This window comes from Argentina silus, assembly GCF_951799395.1.
Source record: "Argentina silus genome assembly, chromosome: 8".
NCBI lineage: Eukaryota > Metazoa > Chordata > Actinopteri > Argentiniformes > Argentinidae > Argentina > Argentina silus.
In genome coordinates, this window is record NC_139662.1 from 21,053,016 (window position 1) to 21,060,515 (window position 7,500).

Here is a 7,500-nt window from a genome sequence, read left to right on the forward strand (position 1 = left end):
TGACTTAATCAAAGGCATTATTTTGGTTGGGGTACGGATATTCATTTGATGAGGGAACAGTTAATGAAAAAGGTCTGCCCTTTTGCCGCATTTACCCTTAAAAGCATTACTCAGAGACCCTATTTCAACTTTTAACAAATGTAACTTTCCTAGTTATTAATCTGTGCAGCTCCATCATATGACACCTTCCATAACTCAACTGGTAGAGGAGGGACTCCAGAGTGGAAGCAGTGATGGCAGAAGCAACCATGGAAATGAGTAAATTCTGTGGTTTCTTCTGTTTTCTAAATTCATATGCATGGTAGCTTCTTCTGTCCTTACGGGTAACAAACCTAACAACAGCTATTGTGGAGACATCGGTTATATTGACATGGGGTCTGCAAGGCTCCCTATCCACTTCCTCATCCATGTCACACTTACACGAAGTTATCACACTCCTCATTCTCAGACAAACTCACACGGCAGAGTATAACTATATTATATCTCCTTTTTCAGTTCAATAAATAGGATGCGAGGAGCAAGCAGCTCCCGTCTCCTCACAAAGGCAATTCGTCTTGGTAACTATGGCAACGGAAGTCTACTCCAAATTTCAATGCTGAGGGACTCTATTCTTGAATTTCTTTACAGTAGTTCCTGGCGTGAGTTACTCTACACTGTGAGTGGGCTGGGGAGATGGACCAACATAACAAAGGGAATTTGGTATCATATGAAATAACAGTTCCTTTATTGTTAGAGAGAGCCACACACAGGCATGCTGCGTTACACCCGCCTACACACACACACACACACACACACACACACACACACACACACACGTGTAGGCAAGGCACTTGATCGCATATCCGCACATTTGCACTTGATCGCATATCCGCAAATACTTTTTCCTCGTTGATATGATATGTACTGAATCTCTACAAAGCTGTCAACAATAATACCGTATTGTAACAAACTGAGGTAAACACTGAAGTACATTCTGTAGTTTAGGCATTCTAAACCCTCCCCCCCCCCCCCCAAAAAAAAAAAAAAGATGTAAAAAGTGTCAATAGAAAAAGCATAATTGGGCACGTGATTAAATTAAGAAAATTAGTAGTTTATTTGCTGAAAATATCTAAAAGGGATGATGTCATACTGATCAACTGCAGTGGGTAAAATATCCTCTTGTGTAAAGGGGTCTTGGAATGCAGAGCAGCTGATTGGCTAATTCAGCGCCTCCCCTTCTTTGACCCATGATCGCCTCTCTTCTTGGTGACGCGTCGGAGGGCGGACAGTGACACCAGGTGGGCCTCAGCAGCTGTGCAGGTGTCTGCCTCACACTCTGCTTCCTTCAGGTTGTCTTGTGCAATGGCAAGATCGGAAAAATCCATTATCTAAGGAAGAGATGATATCACAAGTGTGACAAGAGTGTAAGACAGACCCATTGAATCCTGGCTTTTTCATCATCTGTAGTTACATCATTCCTTCTCTTCACTTTAATCTGATTGACTCATTAGTCCGTTGTGACTTTTCAACGGTGTTGTTTTTTTTTCATTTGTGAAGAGTGTCGTGACACACACACACACACACACGTCGATGCGCACTTAGATGCACTGCGAATACTGTCCATCTATTATGTGAATATAACAAACATGGTGTTCTCTCCTAGCTCTCATCTATCCCTCTCATACCCCCACTGCCCCAGCATCACATTTTTTGTAAATATTGTGCTCTCTAAGTCGGTCAGCAAACAAATGGAGTCCCTGGCTCTAAGTATTGAGGTTTCAACGGGGCTCTGCATTACTATAGTCAGGTGCTACAGACCACCGTCAGCTGCTGCTGATGTGCTTCCAACGCTGTCACAGTTGCTATCACAACTGCAGTACAGCGAGATCATTTTGACAGGTGACCTTAACTGGGATTGGCTTATGCCTATTTCTTTTTAAATATGTTTTTAGGGCATTTCTGGAAGGAAGGATGGGAGAGATGACATGCAAGATAGGTCGAGGGTCGGAATCGAACCGGCTTAAGCCTATTTCTGATGGTTTTAAAGATCTCTGTCGCTCACTAAATCTTACCCAACTTATCAGGTCCCCCACACACCCTAACCCCAAATACCCAGAGACATCCTCTTTAATTGATTTGTTTTTAACAAATGTTCCCCACAAATATTCTGAGGCTGGTGTTTTTGCAAATGACGTTAGTGATCACTGCGTAATTGCTGCAATTAGAAATCCAGGCCTCGCTTTGTTAAAAAAAGAGATTTGAAGCACTTCTCTGAACAAGGCTTTTTGCACGACTTATGGCTGGAAAGCCATAAAATCTTTATCAACCTCTAATACTCGTCATACACTGCCCCCTTGTATTGTTAAGGACACCAAATCCATTTCACTGGATACCAAGAAACCGGCTGGTCCAGATAACCTGGAACTACTTTTTAAAGCTTGCTGCAGATTTTATTGCCAAACCCTTATGCAGCATCTTTAACCTCACCCTCACTCAAAATGTCATCCCCAAAATTTGGAAATCTGCCCATGTTCTCTCCCTGTTAAAGGGGGGGGGGACCCTATTTCAAACCTAGCCATCTTATCGAAGGTCCTCGAGGGGTGGATAAACGATCAACTGAAGGAGTTCCTGAGTGCTAATAACATTCTTTCACTGCACCAGTCTGGCTTCAGAAAACAACATAGTACAATCACAGCATCCCTAAAGGTTGTCAACGATATTATCGAATCACTGGACTCCAAAAAAACCTGCGCTGCTCTTTTTATAGATCTTTCGAAGGCCCTCTATACTGTTGACCACCTCATCTTGAAACAGCAGCTGCTCAACATTGGCTTTTCATAGCAGGCCGTCGGCTGGTTTGAAAATTACCTATCAGGCAGGACACAATGTGTTAAATTTGACGGTACTTCCTCCAGTGTAATGCATGTTGTCTCAGGGGTCCCCCAAGGTTCTGTTTTGGGACCACCTTTGTTTACTATTTACGTTGCACAGTTTCATTTTTATGCCGACGATGCTGTTATTTACTGTTGTGGTGCCACCCGTGTTCAATCACTTGAGTTCCTGCAGTCTGCTTTTGGTATTGTTGAATCTCGGTTGTTTGATCTAAAGTTGGTGTCGAATGCCTCAAAAACTAAATTGATGCTGTTCTCAAAAGCCAACTTCTCTTCCCAACATTACAACCTTGCAGGGCAGTCAGATTGAATTAGTGTTAGAATACAAGTATCTAGGTATTTTAATTGATGATCGTTTAACTTTTAAACATCACATAGAAAACCTAGTAAAGAAACTAAAGCTTAAACTAGGTTTTTATTTCAGAAATAAAACCTGTTTTTCTTATTCCGCCAGGAAAAGATTGGTTGAGGCCACATTCCTCCCTTTGTTTGATTACAGCGATCTGCTGTAGATGCACGCCTCTGCCCAATGCTTGCAACGCCTGGACACCGTGTACCACAGTGCTCTGAGGTTTGTTACGGGCTGCAAAGCTCTCATTCACCATTGCACCCTTTATGCCAGAGTTCAGTGGCCTTCATTGGCCTTTCGCAGGCAGGCTAACTCACTGGTACATCTTCATAAACAAGTCTATCCTTGGTCTGCTCCCCTCTTATCTGGGTGGGTATCTCGCTCAAAACTAGTCATTACTGTTTGCAGCCTCAGGCCCCTGTAGCTTGGAACCACTTACAGACAGACTTACAAATTGAGGAGCTGATCCCGGGAGGGGCTTTCAAAAGTCTAGTGAAGGGCTTGGAGGCAGACTCCATAGGAGTCTGTAACTGCTTCCACTAGACCTGTTTCCTCCTGTCTCCTTATGCCTCTGCAAGGAGTTTACTGTTACTGCATGCTTTGTATTTTATGTGCCTTAATGTTTTGCTTGTGTGTTGTGTTCTATGTCTTGCTTTTGTACCTTTTAATGCTGATTGTGTGTTGCTTTTGTGTGTCTACTGTTACACATAGGATCCTGTGTGCTGCTTGTGTGCTTAGCCTTTTGTGCTCTTGGTGTTGCTTGCTTATATGTTGCTTATATGTTGTGTTACTCTGCAGATGTTTGCTTTTATGTTGTTTTAAACTGTGTTGCTGCTTCCTTGGCGAGGGCTCCCTTGAAAAATAGGTCTCGCCATCTCAATGGTACTCCCCTGGTAAAATAAAAAAATATTTAAAAAAAAATAAAACATCACTGTACCTGCAGAAGGATCTGGATACTGATGCTGAGCAGCAAGCCCAGCAGACAGGGCATCTTCCCCAGTGTCTCTGCTGGGAGACCCCAGAACACAAAGCCTGCCTCCATCCCTCTCTCTGGCCTGCCATCAACCTCTCCAACCTTCCTCCTCCACGCAGTCCCATTGACTTTGGCCCTCTCCCCACTCGTGAGGTCAGCTACATGGCTACGAGGGACAGTGACGGTGGGTGTAGCCTTAGCCACCCTGGTCCTTTGGTGAGCGTTAGCAATGTGTTCTGTGGTGGCCAGTTTGGTCATCCAGCTTGCCCAGCGGTTGAACAGGTCACTCAGGGCTGTGTGGGCATCCACCTGGAGATGAGGAGTGCTGGCCCACTGTTGGGGCACCATGGGGGGCATGAGTGTGTCCAGAAGGACCTCACCTTCCGGGAGCTCCAGAGGGTGGAGGGCCACCAAAAGACCAATACAGAAAACTATAGTGGCACACTTCATAGTTATTTAAAAAGAGCTAAAATCATCCAGCAAATTGAAAAAGCAGCCGCACTCAAAGAGAGACAGTTGAGTTGTGATATTTGGAGTGTTCGTTTGGAAGGTTGAAACGGGGTTGTCCTTGTTACTGTCATACAGTGGTGTATGATGTCACAGTGGGCAGCTAGCATGTCATCCCCTTCTTAGACATTATGACATCACTGCTGTATGGGGAAGTTGAATTCCGATGATTAGAGTGAGAAGATTAAAGCCTTTCCAAAGAGAAAAGGAACTGAAGAATAGTTTTCTTTGGGTCTCACGAGTTGGGACAGATGTAGTATCAGCAATGTCCAACAGATGGCAACAGTGTCTCAGTTATGCACTTGTATTAGCTGATGTTACTTGGACTTTTTTGAAGCCAGAGATTCTGGTAAATATTCACAGTTCTGAGGCTATTGACAACCATTGCCGCCAATGATTTATTCAGGCCTGAAATATCCATCCATTCAGTAAACATCAACACTCTCCTAGAGAGATGAATAAATCAAAGAAATTGCCACGAATATGCCATGGCAGACTGAGCAGCCGTACAAACATGTAGCTATCATCATCATCATCATCATCCTCATGATTATTATCACCATTATCATCATCACCATTATCATTGTCATTACAGAGCTGTTCATAGCAGCTGTCATGAACATCAGTTACCTAACTCATTCTCAGAGTTGGTAAACTTATGAGGTTCCCCGGGTCTCCACCGAACCGGGTGAACCCGCTTTTAGTTGTGGTGCACCTCACTGCTGGAACAATCTGCAGAGAACGTTTCAGCTGGTTGCTCTGGTGCCTCGAGGGCAGTTTAAAGTTTTGATTGAGTGATTGAAAAATGTGTTTGTTTTTCTTGATAGTGTTTTATTATGTTTGTGTGTGTGTATTATGTATTGTTGTAAACTGTGTGTATGCAGGGCTCCCTTGTAAAAGAGACCTTGGTCTCAATGGGACTCCCTGCTCAAATAATGGTTAAATAGGAGAGGGAGTCCTCCGGAAAATCTATAGTTTCCTCTAGGGTTGAGACGAATTCCTTTTCAGTTCCATAAATTGAATTGAATTCCAATTTGGTAATTGAATAAAATTGCATTTATTTTCAATGATTTTCAATAACTTTAAAACATCTGAGTAGCTGGGTATAAAATAAAAAGATCTGTAATTTGTAACTGAATTGGAGTTTCAAAACACTTTTGAAAACCATTGAGTGTTCAAAACACTTTTGAACACAAACTGAATTGATGGAATTGAAAATCATCAAGAGCCTTGAATGGTAGTTCATCTAGCTAAGATACTACCAAGTATCTAATGAATACAGTACAAGGTCAGTCCCATCAGCGATCACTTAGCTCCACCCTCCGCTCCACCCTCCGCTCCCCTCCTCTGCTCTGCTGCTGATTGTGTTACAGTGCCTATTCAAGACGCACTTGCATACGTATTCAAGTACGTATGCAAAAACAGATTATTTTAAATAGATTTAGATTCAGGTTATTTTGAAGAGATTTCTCATGAAGCTGTCAAGACAGTGATTGAACATGCAAATTGCAATTGGCACACTGTAAATGGCTTTGATTTAGTAATTAAAATGTTCAATTAAGCTCATTAAAGGACGGAAATTGCCTCTGAAATTATCGTGAATGACTGGGAGAAATGTGGTTGACTGTCTCTGACTCACTCTTCCGGACGATAGGGGGACTTTAGTTACTCGAAGGTGCCCCCCCTGGTGGGACTGACCTTGTACCTGGTCGTATCTTAGCTAGGTGAAACACGACCATTAAAGGCTCTGGATGATTGCATCACTCTCCTTCAAACAGGAAGCACTCTGCAGAGTTGAGCAACAGAAGAAGTCCACCGGAACAAACAACACACACCAAGAAAACAGGCTCTCTCTGCGTAATTACAACCACCTTGCACTAAGGAGCGCTATAGGAGATATTTCCAGCCTGCCGCAACAACTCCTCCTCCGGCTGGCTCAATCGGGATGATCAGTCAGGCTGGGGGATGTTGAATTATACTGGACTGTTCTTACTATATATAATGTTTCAGATGTTATTCTATTATTCTATTGTCAGTTTATTTTGTTATTGTTGTTTGTGATGTGACCTGCTGTAATGCCTTAATTAGCCCTCAGGGATCAATGAAGTATCTATCTATCTATCTATCTATCTATCTATCTATCTATCTATCTATCTATCTATCTACATATCTATCTATCTATCTATCTATCTATCTATCAAACCGCTTGCTCCTAAAAACACCTAGCTGACGAGGATCGAATGTGTTGATGCCCCCCCCCGACCCTCTTTCTAGAACCTCTTCATCATGAAAATAGCACCATCGCACGAACACTCATGTTCCAGCACACACACACACACACACACACACACACACACACACACACACACACACACACACATGCACACACACACACACACACACACCTCCACTGGGATGTTTTTCATCCTACAGCAGAGAGGAGGATAATGGGAAACATTAGTGTGAGCGGCTGATGCCAGACGACCCTCTCTCTCAGAGCACGGCAGACGAGGATGCCAGCTCCCCACGGCTCCCGTCAATTACGGCAGCACCTCCAGCGGTCCCGCCCTAATGAAGAGCCCTGAGCATAGTAGGGGAGGGGGCCAGGCAGGGATCGATCCCCCAGCATCGTGAGGGCACAGCTGGAGAGCCCACGCAGGAAAGCCTGGGGACTGACAGAGAGTTTCTCTTTAGGGCCCATATCCTGTAGGTGACCCTCGGGGTAATGTCACTCTATCTTTGTCTGTGTCCTCCTTCTTGACCTCTCTACTTCATTATGGTTACTTCCTACGTCACGTGTT